This window comes from Balaenoptera borealis, assembly GCF_965194805.1.
Source record: "Balaenoptera borealis genome assembly, chromosome: 2".
Taxonomy (NCBI): domain Eukaryota; kingdom Metazoa; phylum Chordata; class Mammalia; order Artiodactyla; family Balaenopteridae; genus Balaenoptera; species Balaenoptera borealis.
Genome location: NC_138867.1, coordinates 27,573,533 through 27,591,941, shown reverse-complemented (window position 1 = coordinate 27,591,941; position 18,409 = coordinate 27,573,533). Strand labels below are relative to the sequence as shown.

Sequence of the window (18,409 nt, the reverse complement as noted above, 5' to 3'; positions counted from 1 at the left end):
CCATGCCCATACTCCAGAGCAGCTGCCCATAAAGAGGTAATTGATGCCATGAGCTCCTAGATTGCCCCCCTGGTTTGGCTGGCATTCCATGAGAAGTGACTCACTACTCCTCAGAGTTTGCCTGCTGCTGTCAAAGAGTAGTTCTAAGAAGTTCTGAGAATTACCATTCAACCAGTAAAATTAAAAATACTAACTTGGTCAATGGAGATATTTGATCTTTTAGAGTTTCAATACCTATGTGAAATGCTTGACATAGTAACTGATAATTTTCACTGAAGTACTTACATAGAAACAACATCTTAGGGTTTACAAGTATAGTTTCCTGCTGTTGTTTTCATAGAATTAAACGTTAAATATCCCATTTTCAAGATGTGAGAAGCTGAGGCAAAAGAGAAAAGATACATCATGATTCAGTAGAATTTTAAAAAATCTCTCAGAAACTTCATTCATATACTGATGTCCCTTAGGGTAGAATAGATTTTATGGTGTCATTGTAAGTCCAACGTATAAGCCTATCTTTACAGATAAACATCAGATTAACACTGATCTACATTTCCCTTTGCATGGGAATTGCACTGGCCAATCTTCTCTGTTTTGAGTACACCAAATCAAAACCTTGATTAGAGTAATTGGTTTAGTAACAGGGCCATGTTTTTAATCCAGGTTTCTTGGCAGGTATGGATTTGTTAGATGGTTGGTAGCTAACATGTGAGATCCACTATATTGCTCAGTTGAATCCGTACTTACTTGTCTCTAGGACTGCCATTTGTTGTGAAATATTGCAGTGTGCATGCTGTATTATATGTGATATACCTAGCATCCCTTATTTCTGCTACATCATCCAATATAATCAGTTGTTACTGTGAATGTCTTTACAAAGAATTATCCAGTAGAGGCCTATTAAAAAGAAAAACTAATATTAATATACACTTCTCTGTTTCTAATCCTCATATCTTTGGATGTAGCATCTTTTTTTTTTTTTTTTAATTATTATTTATTTATTTATTTATTTTTGGCTGTGTTGGGTCTTCGTTTCTGTGCGAGGGCTTCCTCCAGTTGCGGCGAGCGGGGGCCACTCTTCATCGCGGTGCGCGGGCCTCTCACTATTGCGGCCTCTCTTGTTGCGGAGCACAGGCTCCAGACGCGCAGGCTCAGCTGTTGTGGCTCACGGGCCCAGTTGCTCCGCGGCATGTGGGATCTTCCCGGACCAGGGCTCGAACCCGTGTCCCCTGCATTGGCAGGCAGATTCTCAACCACTGCGCCACCAGGGAAGCCCCTGGATGTAGCATCTTTTAATCAACCCTGTCACCAATATGTGTGAGGCATGCATGAACAACCTATAATGATCCATGTTACAGAGGAAACAGTAACAGTGATTGCATTCAGCTTATAGAAGTATTCATTACTCTGCTTTCTTTAAAAAGGTCATATGTGATATAGTGGTTATTTTACATAATTAAAATATTTATGTTTGTAAATATAGTCAAAGCCAAAAAGCAAAACTTCATCAATATGACTGTGCAACCTGCAGCCTTCCCTACATTAAGCAGAGCATTTTCATCCTGGTTCTAGTAGGCTGTCTAGTGGTTTGAGTGAGTCAGCTTACATATACACGTGTTGAATTGTACGCAACTGACAAAATGTTTACCATGTCTTCTGCATGAGTCATTCATTCTTCTGAATATTTACTGAATGCCAGGCACTGTATAGCAGAGTACAAGACAGATGAAGTCTCTTCCTACTTGGTGTTTTCATATGCCTAGCAGTGGGACATAGGACAAGAGAAATAGATATATACAAACAATATTGTGGAGCGTGACGAGTGCTAAGAATGAATAAGTGGAGGCTGTGATAGAGAATCACAGGGGCACTTCTTTTACATAGAAGGAACTGCAGGGTGTAGGGTGATCGCGGAGAAGCAGTCCCTGCCCTCAGATTGCTGATGGCCCTGGGGTGGCTGAGATGTGTTCACTGAGAGCCATTACTCACTAGTGTGCTATTTCTCAAATAGGATTCTGCCAAATCCTTATTTTGCAAGAGAGATGTTAATAGGTATTTTACGAAAACAATGGAAAGTTCTGTGGTTGTATATATCTAGAGAGCTCTGCACCGCAATGTAGCTCCTCTTGGAAATTCACCATGCACAGCACAGTGCAGCATAGGCTCTGAGAAGTCTGACAGGAATAAAAAAAAAATATACGAATCTGCTTAATCTTAGATTTCAAAAATATTTTTTACCTTGGATTCTGATCCCAATTTAGTAAGTGCTTTACTATGCAATGAATTTGAATATCAAAGAGATAAAGGTACCTAAATATCATGAGGTTTGGCAGCATCAGATGAACCACTGTATTTTGTGAATGAAAATAATAGTGATGGAAAGTTTGGAGATCATCACTCTTTGGTGATGGCTGTCATTGTCCAGTGATCCTCAGAAATGATTTCCTAGTGGAAATGATTTTGGAATAGTGTGTAGTTCAAGTTATTAGGGATTTTAACATATACAATGCTAATCTCATAAAAATGGGAAAAAAGTTTTGTTTTTGCTTTGGCTACTCTAGGACTATTATAAGGATACTGTGTATTAGTGATAGGTTACAAATAAGCGCAGTCCATGAAATTCTTTTCTTTTGATTCTTGGCAGTGTCAAGCATAGAAAGTCTTTATTAGTCAGTTGGTACACACATATATACTTGATATTTCAAGATAATTTGCAGAGGTGTCAGCAGGGTTTAAAGGAATCAACAGGAGATTGAAACACCCTGAGGAGAGCAAGAAGAGGGTTCTTACCATCCCTAGTCCTAAACCCAAGTGGATAGCTTTATGGAGAGAGCTGCATTAGATGATCAGTGCCCTTCACCACAGGGCATCCCCCAACTCATAAACACCTGGCAGAAAAAACTGGAAGGATAAATAGCCTGGCTTATACTTCTCCTGCCCTCAAATTGCCTACCTGTGCCTCCTAATGCCTAAAAAGAGCTAGAAGAAAAAGGGCAAAGGGGTCTATTGATGACTTTCATATAGGCCAGCCCTTGAGGTCAGGAAGAGGTGAAGAAAATGATACCGATTAAATTGAATAAATTGATTTTGGAGAGGAAAATAGACTATATTTAGCACAAGATCATTTTTATGTTCTCCATGGTAGAAAGATGAGAATCATTTTATCTATTTCCATCCTTTATTAAGCAAGAGTTTTCTCAGTCTTCAATAAAACCAGCCCAACTGCAGTAAGTATTAACATGACTGAGCTTTGATTATCGTGGTATTTAGGTTGAGGGCCATGCCACAAAGAGTCTCCTACAACTTTGTGTTAACTATGAAATCATTATACTACATTATATTTTAGAATTTTTTACCACTGTACAATGCGGTCTCCACCCCACCGTGTGGAGACTTTTATTTTATTCTTAAAAATAAAGGTAGTGGCTACTCTGTCTCCCTCCTGCATTGGAAAGCAAACAGTAAACAAGGTGTCCTGGGTAATGAATCAGAATCATTGCTTCCCACGCAGTTCCTCTTGCTTCTTAACTCATGTAGGAGGACTCTATCAGAGTTCTGCTCAGATCCCCTTGGATTCCTTTTCCTCATTCTTCTTGTGCACCCCTTGGATTCCATGTCTTTTGCTTCTCATGATCTGTATCTGTAATTCCATTTGGATGACTGTCTTTAGGTACTGGCACCACTTTGCCACGTGCAGTACTCTTTTACTCAACTCATGCTGCCGTAACAGAATACCATAGACTGGTTGGCTGAAACAACAGAAATTTATTTTCTCACATTTCTGGAGGCTAGAAGTTCAAAATCAAGGCTTAGCATGGTTGTTTTCTGGTGAGAACTTTCTTCCTGGCTTGTGGATGTGTCTTCTTGCTGTATCCTCACGTGGCGCCAGGTGGGGCTGGGGGAGAGCAAGTTCTCTGGTCTCTTTTTATAAGGGTATTTATCCTGTAATGAAGATCCCATATGGCTTCATCCAAACCTAATTATGTCCCAAAGGCCCCATCACCAAATACCTTCACATTGGGGGTTAGGGCTTCAATAAGAATATGAATTTTGGGGGGTGGGGGGGAGGAACACACATTTCTGCCCATAACCAGCGTGGAGGTAGAAGTGCCTCAGAGTTCATATCCCTTGGGGTGGCCTTTAGCCAATGACTGAGTCGTGCCAGAGTTTGAAGTCTCACCTCCCAAGGTCTTATGGCAGGACAAAGCCATGAGGCATGATTTACATTTCATAGGAACAACCAATGTTATGTGAGTGAGGCTGTGGGTAGGTATGTTCAGAATGAAGGGTACTGGCTGGATGGCGTGCCTAGGTCCCTGGGCACAGTGTGTGATGGTACCATGGGGAGGGCCTGTCTTTGAATTTTTAGTTTCTGAGTTGACAAGGGTACAAAGAAGCAGATGGACAAAGAGAAGGAAGGTTGGAAGTCAGCTTTCACATCTTACCTTCTTCACAATTATTCCCAGACATGAGCTATAGTCAGAGATTCTCCCTGAATCAAGGCTTTATATAGCTCTGAATAGAGATTTATCACCCACAGACTAAGTCAATTGGACAGTCCATGGTGTTCTTCTCTAGTTCAAGCAAAATATTTTAGAACGGAAGAAAAGTCATTTTAGGACTAGTTTTCTTCACAAAATAATCTGTATAAATAAATTATATCCAATTAAATTCCTGATTTGTATACTTAATAACAATAATTTGATGTGTTGGTGTGGTACCTTCCTGGAGCTGTGGGATTGATTGATTGTCTGAAGAATCACAGACACAATTTTTATACAGTCCTATATATAAAACATGCTAAGAGTCTGTTAAAAACACATTTTTATCCACGCAAGACCTAATGAATGTGTATAGTATAAGATACAGTTAGCATCTTTGACATTTTCTGCTTATCAGCACAGGATGACCTGTCTTTTTTTAAAAACAGTGAAACATGTTTGTTAATACTCCCGTCACTGGCATTGTGATTGCATCAAAATCAATCTTTGGATATGCATTATGCATAGTCAAGTCTCTAACTTGGTAAGCTAAATATGTGAGACTTTAAGTATATAAGACTTCTTCCGCTTGATAAAGTAAATCCTGAAGTCAAATTTCTCCATCATTTTCAAAACAAACATTATCATCTATTTAGATTCTCAGGCTTATAACTTTTGAAAACTGCTATTTCCTCCTATGGAAGATGCACTGCATATCCATCATGTGCCTGGCTAACTCCTTTAGTAAACTTCATCACCTCTCTACCAGGCAGCCCCGATTGTACACTGATTTCCCAGCATCTAACAGTGCTGGGCTCAGTGCAGACACTTTGCAAATACTCGTAGATTGAATGGTGAATTGTTCTGTTAATTAAACAATTCCCCAAGGGATCAAAATTAACTTTTGATCAATCTATTCTTTATGGATTTTCCACTTCTAGCTCTGAAAAAAATATGCCCTATAGATTTGTAAAGAGAAAACAATCTTTATTTCTCTATGGCAGGTAGAACTCCCACCTGTCAGTTTTTGCAAGTCTGGTCTCTAGACTAAAGATTTGGAATCTATATATATACTTTTTTCCCTTTAACATTAAAATCAGTAGCTTTCAAACTATTGGAACAATAGTTTCAAACAATTGAAGGAAACTTCAGCTTAGCCAATGATAAAACAGCAAGTAGATTACCACTTTGTCAATCAGTTTCTATAGCATGAAAATAATATTTGCTTCTTTGCTTTTCACAGAGATGATGTGGTGAATAAGGGGGAAACACTGGTTGAGGATTTCATCTCTGTGAAGCAAAGCTGCCGGGATGATTTAGCTCCCATGTGGAGCTATTTTAAGCTTGAAATACTTTGACCCAGCCCTTAGCTACCTAATGCCCTTTACACTTCAAAAAGCCACCCTGGTTCTACTGCCAGTGTAAAGCACTGGTCAAAGCTTTTATATTTAAAATGACCACTCTGTATCTGGGGACAGAGAATTCTGTAACCTATATGAAGCAGCTTTGGCTCTCTACCTTCAGCAGAGAACCATAAATGTCATACAAAAAGCCAGAAAAGCCAAGCATCTCACTTTTATGCAGTAAAGGACAACACTAGGGTTTTTCTTAGAGTTACTGATGCAGAGTCCTCTGCCATAGGACATGCCTGTATTCAGTCAAAAACTGGCTCAGTTGTTTTGTTTGAAGTTTCTGCTCTCACATTGTATAGAAAAGTGCTGGTTTTAAAGTGGAGGCAGGATAAGAATTCTTTACTGGAAGGCAGCAACAGAAACCAGAAATGGCAGGAAGGGCATAGAAATATGATATGTTATAAAGCAAAACTTAGATAGGCAAGAATCTGTCAAGAACTGTGAAGAGTCAGAGATTTTACTCTAATTGCAAGTTAAAAAGTTAGCCTGCCACAGCTTCATGGATGCTGGCAGAAGATACAGACTCCTGGATTAGAGACACAGGTCTTTACTACTCACAGAACAGAGCAACAGGTGGCCCGAGCTTCATCTCTTCATTGGCTTCCTTGTACATCAGTCCCACAGGGGTGAGACCTGGGAATGCTCTGAACACAGTGGGTGTGTGTCACAGCTGAGGAACCCTGAGTTTAACAAAACCTTAGTATTATGAAGTGGGGCAAGCAAAGCTGCCCAACTCTTGCCTCAGGGAGAAATATTATCTTTATTATTTTGTTCAGGAAACACACCTATCCTACGCCCCAGTTGGAGATCTTTTCTCAGTCTTCCAAGGCTGCTCACTGTACAAGCATCCTTGAAAAGATAATCCAGAACAAAAGCCATTGATGCCTCTGCTCAGAAGACATGCAAAAATGTGAAAGACCTGTGCAGAGTTGCCTCCCAAAAGTTGCATGAGGTGTTGAGCTGGCTCTCCAACGTCCTCAGTTGTCAATATTCCACCCTTTCTCGGGAGCAACACCTCTCCACTAGTTATGCTTTTATATATATCTGTATTTTAGTAAAGTACCTCACCTGACATAATTTTTTTAATAAATGACTTTAAACAGTTAACCAAAGGTCTCATTTTCTGAAGCCTATGTAAGTCACTATTAACCCCTCAGGAATTCAGTTCTTCTCAGCCATCAATCACTCAATGGGAAACTTTGCAAAGGTGGCATATCAGATAAATTCATTAACCAATTTAATCTATGTATATGCTAGGAATTGCAGGGGGATACTTTATTGTATTTCCAGCTAAGAGAAGCAATTTAATAATAAATTACATCTGTCATTTCATGCAGATTTCTGTATTTACCTTTTTTTGGTCACTTTGTTAGACTATGAATTCCCAAATCTTCTTGTATATCAAATCCCTTGGAGACCTTTTACAATATTCAAGTTCCCCAGCCACTCCTTCAGAGATTCTTACTCAGGAGGTCTGGTGTGTATTCTTGGAATACTTAATTTAGAAAACTTCCTGGGTGATTTTGAGGGGCAGTTTAGGGTAAGCACTTGCAGATTTTAACTATGATTTCACAGTTATTAAGATTTTTTTTGCTGTTTATGACTTAAGAGGATAACGTTTAAAATCGAAAACATAAGGAACAGAGGAATATTCTAATCACATCTGTGTAATTTTTTTAGATGGCCTGTGCATTTCTCTTTTAAAAATTTTTATTGGAGTATAGTTGATTTACAATGTTGTACTACTTTCCGCTGTACAACATCTGTGCAATTTTAACTGGGAAAACAATACATCTTCTGAAAAAGGTTTGGGAATAAATTATTTTACACTTTGAGCACCTTTGATACTTTGAGCAAAAGCTTCTGGTCCAAGAATTGTTGGAACAAATCAAAAGGTGTGAAAGAGCTGGTGAATTTCTAAGGCTGGATTGCCCACAGTTTCATCAGAGTGGGGCTGTGGGAGTGGAGAGGACAGTGGTACAAGCACAGTGACAGAGGGTGCAGGCGCCATTACAGCACCTCTCTGGCCAGGGTGGCTGGAGGTCATGCTGAGGGTGTGGATGGAAGCACTAACTGTGCAAAAGAAACAAGAGGAAGACTGAACAGAAATTTAGTATTTTGGCAAGGTTTTTGAAAATGAGTGCCAGGTTTCAGAGGATTAAATAGAGGACAGTTTTACATTCTAATTCTCAACTAATTTAATCACTTTTAGGAGCCACTGGGTATCCAGGTCCTATTGTTAGTATTATTATTTTGGTTATTTTTACTCTATGTCTCTGGCTGTTTGGTTGAAATGGGGGGAACTATACAAATTTAAGCTGCAACAAGTTACAGTCCCAGTTTGAATCTCTCCTGGTCCTTGCCTCCTGATCTAAAACATGAGTTGTGTTCAGTTAGATCAGTGGTTTAGAAATGTCACCCCATAGCCTAATGCCAGGCCCTGACAAAATATTCAGTGATCTAAAACAAAACCAAAATACAGGAAATAATAAAATTTTAAAAAATATATACAAGACCAGTTAAGAGAAAGTTTAAACTATGATTCTTTATTCTGAGATTATATTTACCTGCCTCTTTGGTGGTAACACTTTCTTCTTTGCTTTATATGGTAATGGGAGAGAAAAGTCTTATTTATAGATTTTCTTTTAAGGTCTTTACTTTTGGCAGAATTAGAAACAACCCTATGTTGATCCTAATATGTGTGTGTGTGTGTGTGTGTGTGTGTGTGTGTGTGTGTGTGTGTGTGTATTTCCTGATTTACTGAATTCAAAAGTCTGGGAACTCTGTGGAAAATAGTTTGGCAGTTTCTCAGAAGGTTAAACATAGAACTATCATATGACCTAGCAATTCCAATTCTAGATATATATATATATATATATATATATATATATATATATATATACACACAAAAGAATTGAAAGCAGGGACGCAAACAGATATTTGTACACGCATTTCATAGTAGCGTTATTCACAATAGCAAAAAGTTGAAAACAACCCAAGTATCCATCAACAAATGAGTGGATAAACGAAATGTGGTGAACAGCTACAGTGGAATATTATTCAGCCATAAAAAGGAATAAAATTGATATATACTATGATATGGATGGACTACTTAGGTGAAATAAGTCAGACCCAGAGGAGTAAATATTGTATGATTTGACTTGTATGAGGTACCTAGGGTAGTCAAATTCAGAGAGACAGAAAGTAGAATAGTGGTTACCTGGGGCTAGGGGGAGGGGGAAGGGGCAGTAATTGTTTAATGGGTACAGAGTTTTTGTTGGGGATCATGAAAAGTTGTAGGTATAAATAGTAGTGAAAGTTGCACAGTATTGTGAATTTATTTAACACCACTGAATTGTTCTCTTACAAATGGTTAAAATGACAAATACAATCTTATGTATATTTTACCATATGTACAAAATATATGTAAGAGAAGCTGAAAACTACTGAGCCATATGACTTCTCAGTTTTTATGTCCGTCTAGTATTTCATTATTCACCTGCCTCTGTTTAATGATATGCCAAAGGTTTTTGCCTATATCAGATTATATTTAAAGATCAAGAACTACTGCTCACTGATGATAATGTCTATGATTAATATTATATTTACAAGTATAATCCCAATTCCAAGAAAAAGTAATGAAGAAGGAATATTAAAAGTGCTTTCTGTAAGCTGTGGAATGTTGGTATCTTTCTGTGTTTTCTGTTTTAAATAAATGCATACTTTTAAAATAAGATAAAAGCTATTAACGCAAAGTTTATAAATAAGAATCTTAAAATTGGGTTAGTTGGTTGGCAGACTTCTAAGATGGCCTCCTAGAATCCCTGTCTCCTGGTATTCATGCCTTCGTATAATCCCTTACCCTTGGATAGACCTAGTGACTTGCTTCTAACCAACAGAATATGGCAAAATTCCTATGGTTAGATTATTAAAAGACCCTGACTCCCGATTTTCCAACAGATTCTCTGTGGACTTCATGGTTTCCAGGCTTTGGTGAAGCAAGCTGTCATGTTGGAAAGTGTGATGGTTAATTTTATGTGTCAACTTGGCTAGGCTATGGTGCCCAGCTCTTTGGTCAAACACCAGTCTAGATGTTGCTGTTAAAGTATTTATAGATGTGATTAACATCTAAAATCAGTAGAATGTGAATAAAGCAGATTGCCCTCTTTAATGTTAGTGGGCCCTCTCCAATTGGTTGAAGGCCTTAAGAGAAAACACTGAGGTCCCCAGAGGAAAAGGGAATTCTACCAGCAGACAGCGTTCGGACTGGAGCTGAAACATTAACTCTTCTCAGGGTCTCCTGCCTGCCAGCCTGCCCTGCAGGTTTTGGACTTGCCAGCCCTCACAATGACACGAACCAATTCCTTTAAGTAAAACTGTCTCTCTCTCTATATATAAATCATATGTGTTCTGTTTCTCTGGGGAACCCTGACCAATACAGAAAGGTCCACATGGCAAGGCCCTGAGGAGAGCCTAAGTCCAACAACCACTGAGAAAGTGAATCCCTCAATTCATCAGACTGAGAGGTACTGAATCCTCCCCAAAGCCACTGTGTGAGCTTGGAAGCAGATCTTGCCCCATTGAATTTTGACTGCGGCCTTCTGAGAGCCCCTTGACCTGTGCCTGGATTTTTCATCCACAGAAACTGTAAGAAAATAAATGCGTGCTGTTTTAAGATGCTAAGTTTTGGGATAATTTGTTATGCAATAATAAATAACCAATACAGTTTAAAAAAACATTTTCTAGCAAAATGAGAACATCTGGGAAAGAGCTTGACTTTTTTGTATGTATTGTCTTATATTTTGCAAAAAAAAGTTTGCTCATAATTTGTTTACTTGACACTAGTCACCTACCTCCTTTCCTTCTAATTTGTTGCTTCCAATCTGCTGTAAAACAGACATCCATAGCTAGACTCTTTAGCATTAGAATTAAGTAAGCTGTGAGTTGTGAGGGTCTAAAGAACTCTTTGGGAAGAAGGAGGGCACACAGTTTGGTACATGGACTTCTTGACATTTATTTTGGCATGTAGGTGCCATTTTATTTCCTGGAAGTTTCCGGTGTTTCTGGAAAAGTACTATTCAGGGGATCATTAATTTGATTGTTTTTTTAACTTGAAATGTAAGAGAGACAGAGAGACAGGGTGACAGAGAAATAGAGAGGAAAATAGAAAGTGGGTTTCCTGCATCAATTAGGAAGAAAGGCTCACACATTGGATTTGAGACCACACTAACCCTGAAGTAATATTTTGAATGGGAAGAGTTTGGGCAACCTTAAATAGTTAGAGTTTTTTTTTTTTTTGTCTTCAGCTTCAACATATTAATTTCACAAATTTCTTATCTTTGAGGTTATATCTTCTCCTAATATTTGAAGAACCAGTGACTCAAAATGAGGGCAGAAATGTCAAATCATGTTTTGAGCGGAGAGCAGGCAGCAGAAGGTTTTGGGATTTATTTCTGCCTCCACAAGTGACTTGCAATGCAGTGGGGCATGCTGCAGCTAAATCTCTCTGAAGATTGCTAGTCTACAACGTGGGCAGATTCACAGAGTTTTGTAGAGGTATTTCATGTTTGTAAATACTCCAAGACCCTTGACCTAAAGATGCTATTGAGGTACAAAGTATTATTTTCAAGTGACTGAACATCTTGCACCCCTGAACTCTGCAGAATAAAGTGGTTTGTGTAGTTTACTTAACACTTCTTGTGTTTGTTTTTCCTGATTGCTAGTCATGAAAGGAATAGAGAAGATCCAAATAAAGTTGTCTTATTCTTTTGTTTTAAGAACATCATGACACGTAGCAAATTTCATACCAATTTTGAGGGTATTCTTTTTTGTGTTATTCAGTGTTTCTTCACTTTCCATGAATCTGTTTAGTTTTATGGATCTTGAGATCTAGCTGTGATTTAAAGGAAAAAAAAATACCCTAGAGATATCCTCAGAATAATTTATGAGCCACATAAGGCCACCAGGAGGTTCCCAAATGAATCATGCACACGTGCCAATTTCTTTCCCTTACATTTGAAACATGAAGAGGAAGGTGATGCTGAGGGCAACATCTTCAGTGGTACAGCACTCTCCTGCCTCCCATGTTCCCCTTCAAGAGGACTCTTTCAAAGATATCCTCATCCTCTCAACTTTGCAAAATGTGAGAAAGTGTGGCCGAGTGGCTTTCGCACAGCAGAGCGGAAGGAAGGTGTTGAAACTGTCACTGATTTAAGCTCCCTTTCGCTTTAGAATGTCTTACACATGTCAGGGAGGGAGGAGAGGTATCAGAACTCACACTTCAGTAGGCATTGAATTGTCTGCATAATTACCTTTCTCCAAATCTGTCTCATTATTGAGAAAAACCTTCCTTGTTGGCTTTTTAGGATGCACTGTGGGTGTATTTTATGATTTTTTTCAACTTGTTTTAGGTACTACAGTTAGTTATTTGCTATACCTCACAGCCATTTGGTTAGCCTTATAAATGTCAACCTGAGTGAATGGTTTCCCTTTACGTAGTGTGTGGAAGTCTAACTAATGGTACCATTATAAAGTGAGGAAAGGAAACAGCTATAAGAATCACAGTCCTTCGTGGAAATTGTCTTGTTCCTTCTGATTTGTGAAGTCTACCAACTGTTAAGAGTTCCTTGATTGAGGCTAACAGCCCTTGAACATAGGGATGGAGTTGAGTTTTAATGCAACTGAGTCGAAAACTATACAGTATTTTGTAGACCCACATCGATTGGCAGGCTGGCAAATGAGGACTGGCAAAAAACTTACACCGATAAAATGTCTCTTACGCTCATCTACCTCAAATGCTTTTTCTACCAATGTTGGCATATTTGTCCCAGCTCCCTGGACTCAAGTCCTTCTGAGGAATTATAACTGAATTTTTCAAGATCACCTCTGAATCACATCAGTCACCACTTTCTTTTTTTTTTTAGTGACCAGGTTTTTATTAAAAAAAATTTTTTTTAACATCTTTATTGGAGTATAATTGCTTTACAATGGTGTGTTAGTTTCTGCTTTATAACAAAGTGAATCAGCTATACATATACATATATCCCCATATCTCTTCCCTCTTGTGTCTCCCTCCCCTACCCCTCTAGGTGGTCACAAAGCACCAAGCTGATCTCCCTGTGCTATGCGGCTGCTTCCCACTAGCTATCGGTTTTACATTTGGTAGTGTATATATGTCCATGCCACTCTCTCACTTTGTCCCAGCTTACCCTTCCCCCTCCCTGTGTCCTCAAGTCCATTCTCTAGTAGGTCTGCATCTTTATTCCTGTCCTGCCCCTAGGTTCTTCATGACCATTTTTTTTTTTTTTTTTTTTTTAGATTCCATATGTATGTGTTAGCATACGGTATTTGTTTTTCTCTTTCTGACTTACTTAACTCTGTATGACAGACTCTAGGTCCATCCACCTCACTACAAATAACTCATACGACCCAGCAATCCCACTACTGGGCATATACCCTGAGAAAACCATAATTCAAAAAGAGTCATGTACCACAATGTTCACTGCAGCTCTATTTACAATAGCCAGGACATGGAAGCAACCTAAGTGTCCATCGACAAATGAATGGATAAAGAAGATGTGGCACATATATGCAATGGAATATTACTCAGCCGTAAAAAGAAACGATATTGAGTTATTTGTTAGTCACCACTTTCTTATATCACGTGTCTGCAAGTTTTCTCTCTGCTAGTCTCCTGGATGTTCTCTACTTCTTTGGCTTCTATCTAATCCCTTCCTACAAATCTTCTTCCTGCAACTTTGCCAGTTTCTCCTCTGTCTTCTTCCTGTTGTCCTCTTCTTCCTCTTGTCTGTTAACTGCTGATGTTGCCTTCTTCCCACTGCTCTCCTCAGGTTATGTTCTTTTCCTTAGAAATTTCATTCTCGCTCATCATTTTATAATTGCTTAAGTGCTTATGATTCCCAAACTTATATATCTTGTCTTGACAACTTTGCTGATGTTCAGATTTATACACTCTGCTGTTTATCCATTTGAATTTCACAGGCACCTCAGATGAACTGTGTTCAAAGCTGAATTCACTGTGCTTCTGCCTCTTGAATCATCCTTTCGAATTCTGAATGACAGTTACTGACACACGACCCCTTGAGCCAGCTGATAGAGACAGAGAGTTAATAATCATTCTAGATATTTCCTTCTTCCCCTTTCCTGTCCAGTCAACCCCACAATCCTTTCCATTTCATCTCTCAAATATTTCTAGAGTCTTCCTTATCTTTTCATCACTGCTGTTGCTGCACAGGTCAAAGCTCTTTTCTCATCAGGATTATTCTAACAGCATCCTAGGTTCCTTCTTTCCAGTCTCACCTTGCCTCATGTATGCCTTAGATGGATATTTCTAAAACACAAAGCTGACCGTATCATTCTTAGAATTAGAATGGTATTCTTTCATCTATAAAATCGATACCAAGCCCCATAATATGACTCAAAAGCTTGCCTTGGTTCTCTTATTATATTGCAGTCTTCCTTCTCCAAATTGACCCCTCCCTCCAGCCATTAGTAACTCACTCAACCCTCATGACTAAGTTCAAGCATAACCTACTCTAGAGACAGTCCTTTTTCCACTTAGGTTGAGCTAAGTGCCTCTTCTCTTACCTCCATAGCAGCAAATTCACAGCGTTCTCACAGCACTTGTGAAGTTGCAGGAGAATTGTGTTCATTCTATGAGGTCCTCCATTGCACTGTTCCTTCCATCCTTCCACTCCCAGTGCCCAGTGCAGTGCCTAGACCACACTTAGTGCTCAACAAATTTGAACTGAGCCAGAATATTCCAGGTGCTTATGATCACAAAGAAATGCTGCAATTGCTTCATAACTGACTTCCCTGCCTCCAAGGCACTCTCACTACAATCTGTCTTGTACACAGCTGATAGGTGAATATAAATAGAGCATTGTTTTTATGATTTTTCTTCCTGCTTAGGATCTACAAAAGCTTCCTAATGCTTTATGAAGATTTATGATCAAATGTATCTGTCTTTCCTTGTGTGTCTGGTCCTATTCAGATACATCAACGGCTTCTCCTCAACTCAGATCTCAACTCACACTGCTCTCCTTTGCCATCATCACTTGTAGGTCAATAATCGTAGACTTTCAATTTTACGTAAGCTTTTTAACATTTACAAAAGACTTTCACAATGCATGCTTATTCCCTCATCAACTAATTTTGCTCTCCTTCCTGCCTGAGTATTTTGCCTCCTGTGTCCTAATTGAAATTCCTATTTTCTTGAAGGTTCAAGTCACCATTATCACTTCTATGATATCTACTATAAGAAAAGACAGCAGTCTTTTACTCCACTTATATTTTTCTAATAAAGACACATAGCCTTGATTTTTACCATACTGTTTCTCCCACTCTAAATATCTCCCCCAAGTTTTCCTAATTTTTGGAGCTGCATATTTTTATCTTTCCAAGTAAGTTCAGAGTTTATCAAAGGTAAAGCCAAAACTTCTCTCTCTATATATATGTAATTCATCTATGGTCCTTGGAAGAGAAGAGATTCTCTTTGTGGGTGGCATCTACTAAGATTTTCTTCTTTTGTGAAATAAATTTATTTTCTCCTCATATTTAAATTCACCCCTGGAAGATAGTTAGTGCGTCTTTAAGTTTCTTTTCTTGCAGTATTCTTGTAGTATTTTTAGAAAGTCCTTCAAATATTTAGAAAAACTATTTTTTCTGCCTTATGTCATTGATTGACCCAGTCCACGGAAATGAGACATTGCTCTGCAGCTAGTACGACTGCTCTTCCATGCACAAATGATAATCTGTAACATAATATATTGTACTGATATGACACTGATCTAATAAACTTGACCTGAAATATAGGATAGGTTGAGCTGTGTTTGTTTTTTAATCCAGCTCGGTAAGGTGATAGAAATATACTATTTGGAAAAAAAGGATGTTAGTTTACAGGTTTACTTTCCTTTGGTTGTCTAGTGTGGATTTCTTTTTGTTTTCATACACATTGTCAATATTATGTAGAACTAATGAGCGCCTATATCATGGAGACTAGGTCTTTGCCTCCCCCTCAAAGAAGTAAAGCAATTTTTAAATCGAACAAAGGTGGGAAAAACAATGATAGTAATACAAAGATAAAGTACCATGTTCTGTGTAACAAGATCTACTGTTTGGCTAACAACCACTTTTTCACATGTTATAATTGGATAGGATTTATGACTCAGGTTAAAGCTTCACAAGCTGACAGATTCTAGAGATTTTTAAAATGTAAATTCAGTGGTAACAAGAAATACCCCCCCAGGGAGTTCAGCATTATTTACAAAGTCAGTTGGGCTATAACAGTGATCCTTCTTTTTATCTCTTATAGGGCTCAAACTCCATTTTCCAGCTCTTTCTCAGAGCTCTACAACCTATAACTTAAGCAGCATATATCAGGCATGCTAAAGTCTGCTCTTCCCATCAGGGGACTTGTGCAATTGACTTGCTGTCCTGGTGAGAAGATGAGCAAATTGGTATGGGGCAAAAGGTCAAGCTGCATTCATGGTGTGCTAATGTCTTTGTAGATGAAAAAAATTATAATAACCCTCCTGGATATACCATACTGTATGCATGTCTTATTTTAAAAAAAAGTAGAACACATGTGTAAATTCTTTGAAGATACTTTACATGAAATTGAACTGGCTATTTTATCATGGTACTACTTACTAATGGGCTTCTGCCTCCAATTTAAGAGGTATTTTCATGGGAAAGAATGTTGTCCTGGAATTCTCCCTTCAGACAGGACGCTGGTCAGACAGAGGCGTCCAGCTTCCTCCATCTCTTTCATTTATTAATCCCATGTCCAATAGGTGATAATTTAATAAGAACTGCCCACTATTATTGAATTTGTAATGAGAACAGCACATCTGAATTTCAAAACATTAAATCCTGATGTTTGTTTCAACATTCAATGTCCTTCTGTATTGAGGGGATGTTTCTGGTGAAATCAATTAATTAACAGTCCATCACGAGGGCCCTGTCATTCAGAGTCTTGCTCCAACGTGCACCATATAAACATGATTAATAAAAGAACACCCTGGAGTGAAAGAGGTCAATCACTGCATCCTGACATTAAAAATGGAACTGTGGCATGTCAACAACTTTAATTGAGTTAAGTGTTCCATGAAAAGAATTGAAAAAGTAAAAATTAAAAACAGGGTTCTTCATTATTTCCAAAATTGTTAATGCAGGATTTTTTTTTCAAGTAAGGGAATTTTGCATCCCTAAAAGAAATATCAAAGTGTCAGTTGATCTCTCTGAAAAAGAATATTAAATACCTCCATCAACAGAAAGACTAAAACTTGATGTGATATTTATTAAGTCCTCAGTAATTTTTGCTCTTTTTTATTTTATAAGACTAATAGTAATAAATTCAAGATGAGAATTTCAGAATATATAATTGTGTACAAATTCTAAAGAGGAATTTTTATAAGTATGGGTTACTTTAGCTTTTATCAATTTAACCCAAACACTTTTTTTAGATTGCTAAAAAGGTAACTTTTTATTATTTAAAAAATCAATGAATAATTTATATACAATAAAGTGTACAGATCTTAAGTTTTCCAATTTGATGAGTTATGACAATTGCACACACTGTTATAAAAGATAGCGTTTCACCATCCCAGGAAATTTCCTCATGATCCTTTCTATTGGGTCGCTCACTACCACCAGGTGCAACCTCTTACTTCTTTCTTGGTGGATTAGTTGTAGCTGATCTAGAACTTTATGCAAATGGAATCATACAATATGTATTCACACAGTGTTCTTGAGATTCTTCCATGTAGCAGTAGAAATATGGTCTGTATCAGTAGCCTGCTTATTTTCATTGCTTTTTATTGCTTATTATTCCATTGTGTGGATATAACATACTTTGTTTTTCTGTTTTTGTGTTGATGGACATTTGTGTTGTTTCCAGTTGTCTTACACTTTCAGAAATTGCTCTCTGAAATTTCACTTCATAGAAATGCACGAACTCTTTACCCTGTTTTCCTCCCATCTGGGCAGCTAAAGCTGTTTCTTCGTTTTTCTGAAGAGGGTGGATAATTTTAAATGAATGATGGAAAAAACATGTTTGTAACTGATGAAGAATTTAGCTGTGGCTGCTAATGCTTTGGGATAGTTGTGCTTTTCTAAAAAGAAACATAATTCATTAGAATTCTTATCTAGATCATAAATACATGCATATTTGAAAAATTATAAAGATAATGTATAAGATGTTGTAGTTTATACAGGTGATAGGTATTTGGATAATATTTTTAAAATACCTACTCTATTCTACTTAATACCGTTAAAATTTTTTCATTTATCGATGTGCTTTAATTTCTCTTTGTTCTAGAAGTTTAAGTAAATCAGGGTATGCAAAGATACAGATTTGTGCGCATATATTTTTAGCTATCAAGAAAATGCATGTTCTAAAATGCCATAATTATGTATAGAGCAACACCTCTGTCCAAAGACTATATTTAGAATACAGTAGGCATACTGTTAGCATAACTTACCTCATTGTTCGAA

The 18,409-nt window shown here is 37.8% G+C and overlaps 1 long non-coding RNA gene across 1 annotated transcript in view; it reads left to right on the top strand.

Moving 5' to 3' along the window:
- The window catches only part of LOC309624476, a 109,306-nt gene extending 96,009 nt beyond the window's left edge, over window positions 1–13,297 (top strand). Inside the window, exon 2 of the long non-coding RNA XR_014241959.1 lies at window positions 13,173–13,297. This is a non-coding gene — a long non-coding RNA (uncharacterized lncRNA). The remainder of the gene's footprint in view (window positions 1–13,172) is intronic.
- Window positions 13,298–18,409: the final 5,112 nt, after the last annotated feature.